At 36.9% G+C, this 16,563-nt stretch overlaps 1 long non-coding RNA gene across 1 annotated transcript; it reads left to right on the plus strand.

Moving 5' to 3' along the window:
* Positions 1-4,370: 4,370 nt before the first annotated feature.
* On the plus strand, positions 4,371-5,675 carry LOC119693945. The gene is made up of 2 exons (XR_007268266.1): positions 4,371-4,483; positions 5,096-5,675. It is a non-coding gene; the product is annotated as an uncharacterized LOC119693945 (long non-coding RNA).
* The last annotated feature ends 10,888 nt before the right edge of the window (positions 5,676-16,563 follow it).

The raw sequence follows: 16,563 nt of genomic DNA on the forward strand, positions 1-16,563 counted from the left end.
TTAACTCGGTTACCGCGCTATCGTTGTGTAAGTGAGCCTGACTATGTGTGCGTGGGCTGCGTGGCTATCGCGCGCCGCCGCCGCCGCCGCCACCACCGCGCCGCGCCGCCGCGCAGACAATGTATTTTGCCGAAATACCTACCTACCTACTTTGTAGTTGGTCTGAGCTTCCTACCTATTTGATTTCGAGAAATTTGACAGTAAGAGAGTGAAAAGTAATAGGTATATGTTTGATTTTGTTTTAATTATAATATGACCTACGTAAGTACCGAAGTTCAGCAATTTCGTGAAAAAATATTCAGCTCATCCCTACTTTCAATAGTACTCACATACCTACCTACCTGTAAATTAATAGGTTCCTTCATTAACATACCTACTTAACTAGAATAGAACCGTAAGTATTTATTTTAAAGTAGGTACATCAGCATGGTCATTATGTATGTCGTTGATAACTCTTTTCACCGTAAGCAGACTGTCAAAAAGCAAATTTTGATACTATTCGCATTATGTAAGTCCGGTTGGTTGCCAATAATGACGTCATCATGGGTATAGACTTCAATCCCCACCGGCCGCCATCTTGTTAAAATTATATATATTATGCGAATATTTCATCGAAACCCGAGATTGGTATTTTGTATTGGATAGTTGGAATCATAAGTACAAATTTGGGTGGCCCAACTGTCTTGTCTTGGGCAACTAGTAAACAGTAGCTTTTAAATAAAGAATTAAATTGCTCATATTATGTCCAAATGTGAATTTTATGAGACTAAACCCAGAATTCATAAGTATATAGTGGCTCGTGCATTCGTAATGAAAAATTTGAAACGATTTTCTCCTAGCTTAGCGCGAGACTATTATTATTCTAAGGGAATTTTCTATGAAAATTATGAACATAATAAAACTTTTTTCTATTTAGGTAATGCATTCATATGTGAATTTGAAATTAATATAGGTAAGTAGTTAGTTAATTATGCACTTATGTGGTACTTCATAAAAATATATCTCGGTAGTCTCGGTACCCAAGTGCATCATGGAATCTATCATCATTCATCATAATATTCATAGTCCATAGCTGGATTTATGTCTCCTTATAGGAGCGGAATAAAATGTTGTCCTTCATCTTCCTTTAGGTACCGGTCACCTACCTATATGTCGGAAATCCAGCTAGTCTACGTGATCAAGACAACTACTTATATGTTTTTAGATAATTTAGTTTACATGTAAGTACTTGCTATACAGTGAAGGTAATATCTATGGACAACATTTCAAAAAACCTAAGCGGCTATAAATCGAAAACCATTTCGAGATTTAGCTTTAAAGGCCACAAAAAAAAAAAATTTGAATTTTTAGGATATATCATTTTGGAGAAATTCATAAAATAGTCTAAAAGTGCTGATGATGTCATTCATTAGGTGCGATGCATTTTGTTGCTCAAAGCCTATATAGATGAAAAAAAAAATAACTGTCACTTTCATTTTTAATTGACGTTGACGTTTTATCGTGACGTTTTGTTGTTTATTTGGGTCATTTTCATAAATTCTGTTCTGACACTTTTAGACTTTTTTTTATTATTGATCATATAAAATGGTTAGTACGCATTAAGAGATGACCCGCTATACAGGGTGACTGTTAAGTCGATGTATTCCTTTAAATGGGTTATAGACGGAGGCATTTCCAGTCGATTAAACCCCATAATGCACTATCCGAAAGTTAACCATTTCTGAGTTATTTAAGTTTTAAGTTTTTTTTAGGTTTTTGCCGAAATTTATGTTTAAAAGCAAAATATTTAAAAAATTTACCATTCTTTTAATACTTTTTTGATTGTTTTGCATCGATGACACCTTAGCCAACTAACTATAATCATTAAATGCGGAATATTCAACTTAATTTAGACACAGTGCTTCAAAATAGTTGAAACATTAAGAAAATGTTAAGAAAGGTGAAAACAAAAATGCTAAATTAAAAAAGAATTTTATCTGAAAAATTTTCAGGCACTACAGCTTAAAAACATAGTTAATTTATAAGCTTTAAAATGACATATTCAAATCTAAAATCGATTAAGGTATTTCCAAGATATAGCCAAAAACAACTGCATAGGCGGACAAATCTCAGTAGGGAAACGAACAAGATTTGTTCCAGTTTTAAGGTAAAATGTCTTATAACTGGACTTTGTAGAGCTCTGAACCTTTTACTAATTATTGTTCTCCGATAACACGGATCCTCAAAAGCACAGATCGACGACAATGTTGCTTCACCGAAATAATGGTTGTCCGATAACTCGTTAGCCGAAAGTATTATTCAGTAATGTTTGGTAAAACAAATTAATTCTTCACAACCCGGTTCCCCAAAGCTACTGTTCGACGACGGTTAATTCGCCGAAAACATGATTTTCCAGTAGCACTGACCGATAATGATTGTTTTAACTTCACCGTGTTCAAACACTGTGCCAAATGTTTTAGCTGAAAAGTTTCACCGAATAGTAGGTATTATAGGAGATGTCATTTTTCGGTTAAACAATTTCACATGCTGTGCTGTCGAAAAAGCATTCTATCGTTACCTTAATCGACTTTAGATTTGAATATGTCATTTTAAAGCTTATAAATTGAATATGTTTTTAAGCTGTACTGCCTGAAAAATTTTCAGATAAAATTCTTTTTTAATTTAGCATTTTTGTTTTCACCTTTCGCTACATTTTCTTAATGTTTCAACTATTTTGAAGCACTTTGTCTTAATTAAGTTGAATATTCCGCATTTAATGATTATAATTAGTTGGCTAAGGTGTCACCAATGCAAAACAATAAAAAAAGTATTAAAAAAATGGTTAGTTTTTTTAAATATTTTGCTTTTAAACATACATTTTGGCAAAAACCTAAAAAAACTTAAAACTTAAATAACTCAGAAATGGTTGACTTTCGGATAATGCATTATGGGGTTCAATCGACTGGAAATGCCTTCGTCTATAACCCATTTGAAGGAATACATTGACTTACCAATCACCCTGTATAATAAATGTCCCAGAGCATGCCCCGGCCTACATAGCTGAAAAATTTTGGGGTATATTATATTTATTTTAAAATAGTAATATATTATGAATTCAATTATGCTTGACTTTAATGCTTAGTAAAAATATTATTTCATGATAAGTATTTTTTTATCATCAGAAATATCAATGTCACACTTTTTTGTCATTTGAAAATGACCCATTTGTTGGTTGGCACGTAAACAAAGTTTATGTCACTTGTCAGTTTTCAGTGTCATTAATGTTTTTTTTTTCGAGACTAAGGCAAAGGACTAAAATCGAAATTGAGCCTAAAATGCCTACGTCACTTCCGGTTTTAAAATAATAAAGTTTAAAGTTAAATATAACATGGAAAAATAAATGTACATGAAAAATAAAAAAATACAGGTCCTCTAATTTTTAACAAACTTTCCGAATAGCTAATAAAAATATAGGGTAAAAAATGAAATGTTGTCCATTGAAATAAAATAATAACACAATTATTGATTGTGTGTTATACTTATTTATCAATTCATTATGACTGACAAGATATTTATCAACTATCTACCTACACACAAAATCAACACATCCGCAGTGAATTAACTATGATCAACACATAACTGTCAGCGGTCAACATTTATTATTTTCAACATTTATTCGCCATTTCTAACTAAATAATGCGGCAAATTAAAAAGCCCCAATGTCAGTACTTGTAGTTTGAAGTGAAATGAAGTTGTCATTTAGTCGGTTAACCAAATCACAGAATATTTTCATAAAAATTTTTCAACCTCTAGTCTAGTGTATCGATAAATCTCATACCTATTATTCGTTTAGTGATCATGACCGAGATAGCCGATGCCAAAAAATGGTTAGAAACCCATCATAGATTTATACGGTTAGTAATCGCGAATCTTTGACACCCGAGTTACATAATGGCCCGGCTGTTACCTATTATTCGTTTAGTGATCATGACCGAGTTAGCCGATACCAAAAGACGGTTAGAAATCCATCATAGATTTATACGGCAAGTATTCGAGAATAGTTGACACCCGAGTTAGATAATGTGGGTGCAGGCATAGGCACGTTGAAATGAAATCTCATCATAAAAATTGCCATGCGTAAAAAATCAATATCTACCATTAATTTTATCGCATTTTATGATTATAAAAGCAGTTCTTTACGAATCATTGGGTTTTATTTTTATTGATAAATAGGTACGAGAATTTTATCGATATTATAATAAATAAATGAAAATTTCAATAAACCAATTTATTCCAACAACTTATTTTGTGGGATTTAAAATCGATATTAATCTTATCAAGTATCGAGGAACGACTTTTTTATTCAACGTTGAAGAAAAAAACCATGTAAGTCTTGTCACTTTTGACAGTTACTATTTTCTTTTTTCTGTTGAAAACTTTAGCCGAAATTGTCTGAACTGTTTGAACTGAAAAAGTCTCAAGAAGTTTCTTTTAAGTATCCAAAGTAAGAAAAATGTTGAGGATAAGTTGGGTCCATAAAGTGACGAACGAAGAAGTTCTGCGACGCGTCGGAAGATCCCGAGAACTCACCTTGACCATAAAACTGAAGAAGACAAGCTATCTTGGACATGTGCTCAGACACGATCGATACAGACTTCTTCAGGTCATTGTGATGGGCAAGGTAGAGGGGAAAAGACGTGTGGGCAGAAGGAGAAAGTCGTGGCTCCGTAACGTAAGAGAATGGACGGGAGTGGCCAGCGTAGAACAGCTGATGCGCTTGGCGAAGAATAGAGAGGAGTATGCAGAGCTGACTGCCAACCTCCTGGATAGATATAAGCCTTAGTATAGATAACAAAAAACTTTATTCATTTTTGCCTTATTCAGATTCTACTGAGAATGAAGAGAGCTGCAGCCCTACTCCCACTCCAGTCAAAAAAAGGGCGCCATGAGTATTAAAAATACAAATTATACATACCCTCTATGAGGGGCCTATGTCCAGCAGTGGATGAATATTGGCTGATGATGATGATACATACCCCTATATTCATAGAAATTACAAAGTACATTATAGAATACCTATATAGTTACATCCATTAAACATCTTTCAAAATTTCAGGAACTCCCAGCGCAGAGGCTGAAGCCAAAGGAGACATGATGGTTTTGCAGTGCGAGCAGATACAATGCGATAGCAAGAAGGCGGACACCATGGAAATGGTAGCTGCAGCAAGAAATACACAAACTGCTGTAAATTAGGCCCACAATGCCAGATGAATGGCATTCATAGAAGCAGGACTTGAGTTGTGGAAAAATGTAGATAGTATTCCTAATCGTAATTCATTAATGAATCCTACTTAATATAACAAAAACATGTCTTTAAATGCATCAACATGGTACCTAAGTTATATACTTTTTTCTAGGCTCTTGAGAAAAAGGAGGAATAGTTCTAATTATGTAATAACTTGATTGTTACTGAATGATTATGAGAATACTCAAAGACTTATATGGGAAATAAGGCTTTTATCATTAATATTATTAGTTTTATTAAAGCTTTGTTGTTTTCCAAGATGATTTAGTCAGCAGTGGATATCTGACTTTAGAGAACATATACTTAGGTAATTTGGTTATTCTAGGAAAGAGACTTAAATAAACAAACTGTGATTAATTTGTTGTTTAAATAAATATAAAGTGAATGTGTATAAAATGTGTTTAATTTAACAACTTACAACTTGAGGGATGTTGAAGGAATGTGCAAGTATATGTTTGCTTTCGATTCATCATGCAATACACCCTTATATCTCTGACTACACTTAGGGTGGGTTGCACGTCAACTCAAATCCCTTGAAGATTGGTCTCTCTCGTCGAGAAGTAAATATCTCTAAATACACCATTTACGATACCAGTAACGCCATCTGTTGGTCACTAGCGTGCAACAACACTCATCGCAATAAAATAAAAATAATTTAATATGCTGATGTAGTTTCTAATGTGGATTTGAACAATATAAAAACATTTTGTCTCGGTAACTTTTATTTACATACACTGATAAATAAAATTATTTTAACTAGCTACTGGATCAAAGTAAGTTGTCATTCGGTATAGTTGATTTATGATGTTTATTGATACACTTAGTAGTTCATAGCATCATGATGCGTCATCAATTCATAATCAAATACGTAGGTTAGGCCTAATGCTAATTATCATTGCGTCTGCGTCATTTTACACACAATATGTATTAAAGAGTACAAGATAGTTAATTAAAATGTATATAGATGGCGCTTTTATGAGATGTGTCACCTATAAGTTATACTTAATATATAATTATGTTTGTACACACCCAGCTTGCTGATTTTTATTCTTATCAAAGTTTAACTTTATTTACAAAACATAATATTTTCCTATCTGCACCCATTAGCAAAATTAAATTTAATGTTGAGCAGTTTAACATGTCGAACATCCATCAAAAACATTAAACGTTAAATCCCAAAACACTGCACACTATCAAAATAAAATAAAAGAAGAAAAACGCTTTACACTATCAAAATAAATAAAATACAAAAAGAAAAACGCTTCACACTATAATGTGGCAAGTTACTTGGCGACCCTCCTTGCGGGGTGAAAGAAGTGGCGGGGGCGAGGTAGCACGACATGCTACACACGTAGAAAAGTGTGCCCGGATTAATCTCGCGATAGCTTGTAACTATTTCTGACGTAAGTAAAATTTTATTCTATGAGTGTTCCCGTAGATGTCATATTTAGCTTAAAATTTATAGTTTGACAGCATTAAAATTTGGATGTTTACCTTCAGAATATCTACCAATTTGAATTTATTTATGTAAAAGTGTTTTATTTTATAAATCAATTTCCATGTCACTTTCATGTTCACTCTCTGTTTGAACTTGTTCATCGTCGTCGTCATCCTCATCTTCATCATCGTTTTCATTAACTTCAATTATAAATCTAAGACAAAAACCAAAAAACATTGTACCTAGGTACTTTGAAGTATAATGTACTAGAGTACGCCAGTCATATTAGTTCAGTGTACACCTATAATATTTTATGTTTAATTTACATTAAATTATAAATAAACAATAACATACCTGTCCAATACATCGTCAAATACTCTATCAGATTTATAATATTCGTCTTAATTTTTTATGACATGGTCGTCACAATTTCTCCACTTTTCAGGCGAATAATTAGAGAAAAGCAACTCTAAGTCTTTTATCTCTTTATCTAAGTTAGAGTCAATCGACGTTCTTGCGAGCTCGCCTTTCACGTACCGCCACACAAGTTCAATAGGATTTAATTCCGGGTGGTATGGGGGTAGGCGAAGCACGATATGACCATTTTTTTTCAAAATTTCATCATTTTTGTAATTTTTCTCTGTGTTTTGCTCATTAATTACTTTCATTAAATCACATAAATTTTGGTTGCTTTCCTAGTTACAAGAACTCTTCGTCTTTGTTGTTTACTTTTTCGTACCTGACTGCGCAGTACCAACCTTTAGCCGCGTAGCATGACTGATCCGGTACGCTGTTCTACAAGAAGCCCCTATATTGAGACATTATACGATTTGTTGTTTTTAACGTTATTTTGTTGACGAATTATAGATACCTAATAATAATATAACGATAGTATTAAAAAGGCCTCAACACTCAACCTAAGACTAATGGTCTCAGGATCAATGATCTCATGTGGGTCGCACTCAAATTATGACAGACTATATAAGACATGTGGCCGCCTCGGCTGCGCGGCCGAGACTGCCGTAACAATGACATGCAGTGCACGCGTTCCCCTCCACCGCTACCCCTCCCGCTACCCGCTGTCGTCGTGGGTACCTCGTCCCCTCCGCGTCTTTCACCCCGCAAGGAGGGTCGCCAAGCAACTTGCCAATCTATAATAACATAAAACAAAAGAAAGATCCGCGGTGTGTCGCGAACCAACGACTGTTAAGGACAAACGTATGGATCTCTTAACCAACTAGACCACGGTACTGATAATTGTTTCAGTGAAAAACTCCTTGACATTCTTTCCTAGCCTGACTATTTTTCAGTTACTTACAATTTAATTCATTATTTTGAAGTCCCTTGACCATGTACGTATGTAAAGTAGTTATTGCTACGATCTATATACCATCGTCTATCCATTACATACACTCGGTGAGTGGTAGATTTAGTTCTTATCAAGTTTTAACTTGATTAACATAAAATTTTCCTATATGGGCGACTATTTTTTCATAATTATTAAGAAAAATACCAATTCTACACGATACGCTTAGCACTACATGATAGAGGACACTGCAATGAACTTATGGGCATACAAAACATTTAACAGCGTGCTCCCGGAGATTAATTACATTACAATTACTTCGGCGTTATTAAAATCGCTGCCAGCCAGCAGCGATTTTGGATGACATGACGTCATCGTCACACACCCGCGCCTTAAGACACGCAGCTAGCAGTTTAGCAAAACTGGTAACTGCTGCTAGCTGCACTTTATAAGGCGCACGCCACGCCGTAAAGTAATTGTGACGTAATTAATCTCCCGGAGCACGTTGGTAAATGTGATATATGTCTATAAGTTCATTGATATATTCTCTAGCATGTAGTGCTAACAGAATTCTGCTACAATTGCCTTTTTTTAAAACATATTCGGCCATACAAAAATTGCTGCTAGTTTCTGCTGCTATATTCACAGACCTTTTATAGTTGTTTTTCATTATTTGTACACCATTTCGTTAAAATAATCTTCCTAATCCTAACTTAAAGTAAAAATACAATTTTTTTTATAAAAAACAGGCCCAAACTATTATTCTTAGCTATTTTTGTGTAAAACACATTCCTGGCTGTAAATTCCTGGCTGTATCTCTAATGTCATGTCGCTTTCATAGCGCAAATAAATTGAAAGATGCCGCATTTATGGGTATGTTTTACGAGGCTAAGAGCGTTCCAACTTTTACTGATGTTTTACAACCTGTAGGTGATCGTTTTATTCCAGACGATATCATGTTTAACATACGTATGGATACTGTGCGATCGACTATGTAAAAACATATTTACAGTTACATTTTACGTTAATAAATTATGTCATAAGTATTTCAATACTTAATTTTAAATCTGCATGACGAATGAAATACACTGGTAAGCTCTACTATTGAAGAGAGTAACGAGTATTTAAAAAAATATAAAAAAAGAAACCGAAATTACTTTTTATCTAATTTGTTACCGAATTCTCTGAAATTCTCTGAGAGACAGTAGATATGTATAATTGTACATAAAGTCATGTAATATGACGTTAAAGAAATCACCGTGCTGTAATTATCTTCTTTCATCGTCCACATTTCCACACATGTATCAGCTGGCAGGATTCCCCTCTCCCTGGAGACACGTGGCTGGTTCCCGCGACCGCTGCAGGCTTCACGGCGCAGGCTGTAGAGGTAGAATGTAGGTAACCACGGGGGACAGCGGTAATTAATAAAACACTCACAAGTGCCGATTTACTATGATACTGGCGGGCACATTTTATTTCATGTATTTTATCGTTTACATTATTTTTATACTCACGAGCAATGAAAAAGTTTCAGTTAAATATGGAACGTCTATGGATGGTGGAACTGGTGGTGGCAGATACGGGCTGAAAATGATGATGATGATGATGATACCACAGGCCTACGAACCATCGAAGTCATCGAACCAACCCCCTCATTAATTTACGTCAACTTTGTAACCGTAAATTACAGAATTGTCAACGATTCTTCCGAGACATTTCATTCTAGCGACGAACGAAATCAATGAAATTATACCATGCGAGTGAAAATGAAGAGTTACGTACACACTTTATGAGACAAAGTCCCCTTTCCACACGTTTATGAACCCTTTTTATCGCCGTCTCGCAATTAAGACAGCGCTGGCTCACAGGTACGATAATTTGAAGCATGTGCCATTCACTTGGAACAGTTACTGGAGCCACCGCGACTAGCTCATACAGAGATGTGAACATCAAGAGGCATCCATTTACTGACCCCTTAGCATGAATTTTTTGTTCTGCTACATACCGCCAGGGGCGCTGTTCTTATTTTCATACAAAAATACTCGATGAATTCTACTTCACGTTTACGATGAAAATTCATGCTAAGGGGTCAGATTACCTCTACTACTTCAAAAGTAGTTTTTATTAATATAAAATCCATAATAGAACTGAAGGAAGTTTTGATCTGTTAAATCAATATTTTTTTAAGAAACGATAAGACACACAATAAAATTATAATAGATAAAAAGGACACCACTACACCATTGTCTTTTAGCCGGAAGGTTCAAAAGATTACTATAGAGTGTCACTTATTAAATCTACCTGTAACCATTTTGTTTATAGTGTAACTAGGTACATGTTTTATGGACGAGGTCTTAGTTTGGCTATGCTCAGGTCCATAAGAAATCTAACAAGAGCAGTATAATAGTGACTTCTCCAGAGTCCCGTGTCCACCAGCCACACATGAAACATGGTTTTTATAGTCCGGGAGACGAGCGCGTAAATGTGAGTGCTTCCTGCCGTAAGTCGTTTAAGCTTCGCCGGTAATTCCCCTTTTATTAACTTTCTTGCCGTCCCCAGAGCAGATATTAAACCGCCCGGTTGCCGCTGCAGAATGGCATTATATTGGATGCGATGTTTGAGTGGAGCGGTCGGCGGCTGGAGATATATTATTAGGACGTTTTGAAATTGTCGTGTGCTGGCTCTGAGTTTCATGCTTTTAAATTTTGACGCAATTTCTTTTAGGCAAAGGAAAATGAGAGGCACATTCTACGATTTGAATTTCACTACATATTTTTTCATTTATAACCATAGGACTTATCATAGAAATATGTTTCCATTCGCCAGTATATCTTTTATAACTACATATTATAGTTGCAAGGTTCATAATCTACCTACATAACTAATAGCACATTGGTGCTAGTTAATCAATACCCGACAACAATCGTTTGCATATTTCGCACGAGACAGGCTGTGAGGCAACAACAGGAGCCAGCAACTGCGCCTGATTTGTATGTAAATCCCTGAAGCCGTCAATTTGAATTTACAAACCCGAAATGTAAAGGGGTGATTTTAAACCTTGTATTTCGATTTCCTAAATGGTAAACCTTATTTGGTTTATTTGGATGACAATAAATCACGACGAAATTAATTTTTGACATGCTTATACATATACGCTACAATTCACTATAGGTACAATACTCGTAATCATCAATTTGGTCTGCTCCACAAATCCATTAGTCTGCTGCAGATACTTTTACCCACACAGCTTCTTTACCACTTTCCCTCATCATCTCATCATAACCTAAGGAGCTTCCACTCCAACTCATGTATTCCATTTCTCTCTGGCAGGAGCATCGTCGAGCCAGCTACAGTTCCTGCTGGAGCCTCCTGCGCGCCTGGTATTCTCCAACAGCTCCGGGGCGCGGGTGACGTGCGCCGCGCTGGGATCACCGCCGCCCGTCGTCGCCTGGCTCACCGAGGACGGCGTGCCCGTCACCGAGATACCTGGACTAAGGTAAGCTTCCTGGAGCTTCCTGAGCGCCTGGTACCTCTCTACTCTAAAACCAAACGGCTCTCCTTGCTGGTTATCGTCTATCTAACGCTTTCCTTATTTACTTAGGTCATATGAAAGTATTTAATACGTTAGTAGTTTTTCAGTGTTGATTGTGTCTCTGTTACCGTATCTTTCATCAGTTGCGACTTGATTATCATGATTCTCTATATTTTATTTCTCAACATACAGTAATGTTTTTTACTCCAATCTTACCTACTGTTTCTCGTAATATACTTACACACACACATGCGTGTTCCTGAATTTTATGATATAAAGAAATCGTAAGTCTACCAAGTTAATTTAACACAAACGAAGATAAAGCGATAATGGAGCCAGTCGTTTTCGGAAGAAATTAAATTTGCTCGAGTTATGAGAGCGGCGTGAGTCGTGATCGACGGTCGCGCCGGAGTGGAGTGTCGCCGGGGAGACGGAAATTGTGCGTATTACGCGATTATGTTTCATAATATTTATATAATGTATTATGAACTTTTGATTAATAAGATTGATATTAGTTAATATTGTATTGTATTAGTTAAGGAAAGCAATAAGAATCATGAAAGTTAACAATAATTACAAGAATAAGACAACCAGGGACGTATGGCATGATGTTTGTTATCTAAGTACAACCTTACAAGACAAAGCCATGCTCATGTGTAAATCATACTGCTCCACTGTTACACATGCATGAGGTCGCGGGTGCAGTGTCGGTGACGGCTGCTCAGTGTCGGCGCTCGATATCGCTCTCTCGTCACTTCAGTCGCTTACCAATGAAGTCAGGATCTCACGTTGACTACTCGTTATACGGTACGGATTACGAATGGTTAGTGTAAGGTAAATGTATAGTAAAACTATAAATTCAATATTATGTGTTGGCGTTGTATATTTTATTGCATCTCGTATAATTAAACTATACAATCTTATTATTTACCAAGTCAGCCATAACTTTCATATCCACGAACCTTTACTTGTTATTTGAAGTAAAATAACCTATATCCAGATTTAAAAGCAACCTACTAAGTTAGAATCGCAATGAGCGATGGTGGTACGGAGTTGGGTATTTCGACTACTAATTATTCAGCAGTCAGTTAATCTGTGACCTTCAACCCTCGGGTTTTCCCTCTGAGTATAGGCCGGGACCCGCGCCTACAGGGCTAGTCGTTACTCATATACTACCAGAAGTGTTGATGGCTCACTAATTAAGTTATATTAATACCTCACTGGCAGTCACATATTAAAGGATTAAGTTAGTACCGTATAATTTATGATACAGACCTACGTACCTTATGTAATGTAAAACTGTTAATTATAAATGTTCCATGTAAACTTTATAAGTAAATCAAAATCATGTAAGATGTAGCTAGTTAGTGATATATCATGGATCATGGGTTTCTAAAAACGTTCATAAAAGTGTCAACCATCTGTCACAAGCAACTCCTTACTTTGACAAGGGCCCAAAATGGGCTTAAAAATCCTTGAACGGGTATGCACGAATTATGGTCGACTTTCCACAGTAGCGCTCCGGGCGGGATTACCGAGGGCTCTTTAATGATGGTCTCTAATGCCGCTGGACTGAAGCGATGGCCGAAGAAAAATACGCCGGCAATATCGGCCTTTTAGCGAATTATTCAGACGGTAATGTGCTGGAAGTGGATTTGAGGATTAGCGCCGCCGCCGCCGCCGCCGCCGCCGCCGCTAGCGGACGGACAGCTTTTTATGTTCTCACTGAGGGAAACAAGCAAGTGTGTGTGTGTGTGTGTGTGTGTGTCGACTATTGCTATTGGACGTATTATGTCGTTACCGGCTCTTTGAGGATAATGATAGTAATATGGTTAAGTATTAGTGTAATGGTTAGCTTAGGTTAATAGGTTACCAACAGTTTTATTCCTACACAGTCATAATCACAAATGTATTACTCATATTCGGTAACTACCAAAGCTCAAGTCGAAACTCTACCGCCAATATCTCCGACACCAAGCGATCCCTGGAGCCCTGACGCCGTCAAACTCGTCAAGTAACAAATCAGTGGAATACTCGCGCGAGGTGAGGCGTGAGACCGGGTACAGTGGGCTCCACAATGGAGCAGGTCGGAGGCAGTCGCGTGTCGACTGGACGAGGGTCGACGGCGCTGAGTAATGAGGAGGGACCTGTCGACGCCAAAGAGTTAGTTAGCCTTCACACTGCACATGTACAAATACATAGAGAAACATTTATTTTGTACTAGCTGTTCCGCGAGCTTCACTTCGCCTTAAAAAGTTTCCCGTGGGAATTCCGGGATAAAAAGTAGCCTATGTTCTTTCTCAGGGTCTAGACCATATGTATACCAAATTTAATTCAAATCCGTTTAGTAGTTTTGGCGTGAAAGAGTAATAGACAGACAGACAGATCGACAGACACAGTTACATTCGCAATTATAATATTAGTTAGGATTAGGATTCGTACCAGGCTTATTTTGTGTACAGTTCATACCCGTAAATACATAAATAAACATCGTTATTTATATGTAGGTATATATATCATCAAAATGTTTATAGCTCTAGGCTGAATAATTGAATCAACATAATAAATTCCCAAAACACAAACACCCACACACATCCGCATAGCACACAGTCCAAGTTAAACAAAGCTGGAGAAATTAAGATGTTGAACAAACATACAATTCAAGTGGGGCTTTCACGATTCTCGTTGTTGCTTGTTGTTGCTCGCCGGTGGATTAGCGACTTTCATTACGTTACACCACACCGCTCGCTGGAAGCATAATTATTTAGGTCGAGTGTGATTTACTTCGTATGCAGGTAGGAATTTTATCAGTAAAGGAACACAAGGGCTGGGTCATGCAACGATACTAAACAACGTTTTCTTTTAAAAAAATACACGCAAAGAGGTTTCCATGAGGTTATCGCGAAGCCAAAACGAAGTAACATTTACGTAATAATTAGTGTCAAAACAGTTTGAAACCGAAAATCGTTTTCGAAACTGCACTGCTGGGGACTGGGCAGTCAGACTGCAGTACTTACTGTATACTGTAATACGTCTGAAATCAGTCCTTACGGTTAGAAACCATCGTTAAGCTCTAGTAATTGAAGTTTGACTCGATTTTTACCTTCTACAATTTTATAAAGTTTTATTAAAAGGTTGGATAAAATGTTGTTCATGCATCACGAATACTTTCACGGTATCCATAATTGGATTACATATAAAAGCTTTTAATAGTCGTTATAACTTATTGTTGTGTTAAAATTTACGAATGATTTAATTTATATTACTACATTTTTTAATTAATTTACCTCTTATGGTAGGTTTTATATTGGTTTTAGTCAGGTACATCATTTATTTATAACATGTATAATGATAATAAATTACGTGAATCATTAAAACATGTTATTGGCAAAAAATGGTTATGATTTCGGATTAATTTCAAAATCTAAACTGCGGCAACTGTATCAATCAAAATCTTTTGTTTAGTATTTAATTGACGAAGGCAACGATAATGTCGATTTGAAAACTAGATAAATACCTGGTAATGTCGCATAAAAATACTTATGCAATTCATCGTAACTTTCATAACAAATGAAACCATTGTGATTTTTAATTTGAACCTTATTTGTAACTGCCAAAATGGAATGAGCTCCGTCCGCGTCATCACGAGATCTATTTAGCAGCGCCGGGCCGCTTAGGAATCTCATTTCGAGTCGAATTAGTCGGCCGATTGACAACCGATTGTGGGGCTTCAGACCTCCGAGTATTACGGTTATTGATCCATCACAAGTTGCCCCAATTCGTTTGATCCAAACTCTAGACTGGAATGATTTTCATTCTAGTGCTTACAGCATTATAATGGGTCGTTGCTCGTGCCGCCAGCCAATCGCGTCCACTGCAGGACTGATATTTATTATCCCCCTCAAAACACTGCGCTGGCTGTCGTCTGAAGTACAGGATATTATTTACTGTCGGGCGATCTGACACCAGCATACCATTGGGCATTGAGTAATTTATCCAGTAATTTATAGAGTACATAAGTTTATAAACGAACTTCATGAGCATTATATGTATACGTATTTTATGAAAACCGCTTCCCTCCAACATAGTGAGACCTGAGATCCTTTGTCAGCGAAACATTACTCTGAAGGAATCCCTGTCTCACGAGTAACTCTCGGGAGAGTCGTGTCTCGGTTCCGGAGAAGAATTTTTTAGTGTCACGAGTAATTCCGTGTCACCTCGTGTCGACTGTTCATATTCGCGTCATGCCGGCAGCAGTTTGTCTTCGTTACGGTAATAGCCCCCGCCCGCCGCCTCGCGAACAATCTCACACCGCTGCCGCCGCCGCCGCCGCCACCGCCGCGTCACTCCGCCACCAAATTCAATTATCCGGGACGCTATGCCGTGTACTTACGTGTACCTAATCTCCTCATATTTTTGTCCCTGCCGTGCCGCGTCGAAAAGATGAGTTTTTGTGTATGACCATTTTTATTAACCAGGATTTTTTTGTAGAAGAAATAGATCTTGTCCGCAATTATGGATGCTGATAACACAGAATACTACGTGGCGGAAATGACTAAAAATACTTCTTTAGAGTATTACATTTTAGTTCTATGGGCAGATAAGTTATTGTAATAAAGTATTTTTATTTATACTATTATTTAGCTGGGTACACTGTTACATCACAAACATACTCACAAAAATGCTTAAACATCTTAAACAATATCAAAAATCGACAACATAATTATTGTGCAAATCAACCTGATAAACAATATACGAGTAATGTCACTGGCGCATATTCATTGCTGATAGATGCTCGCACCGTCGCGTCGGCGGTCGATCTACTCTCATCAAGTGCATGTAGTTACTTCACCTCCTATGTGATATTCAGGATCGGATAAACAGATTCCGCCTGAAGCCTGCAGACCGTGTGTATACAGGGTGAGCACTGTAGTGTATACAGGGCGGCACACTGCCCGGGTAATGGGTTTAACCTGCGTAATCGAAATTCCATCAGTGACCGC

The sequence above is a fragment of the Plutella xylostella genome, chromosome 5 (assembly GCF_932276165.1).
Source record: "Plutella xylostella chromosome 5, ilPluXylo3.1, whole genome shotgun sequence".
Lineage (NCBI taxonomy): Eukaryota > Metazoa > Arthropoda > Insecta > Lepidoptera > Plutellidae > Plutella > Plutella xylostella.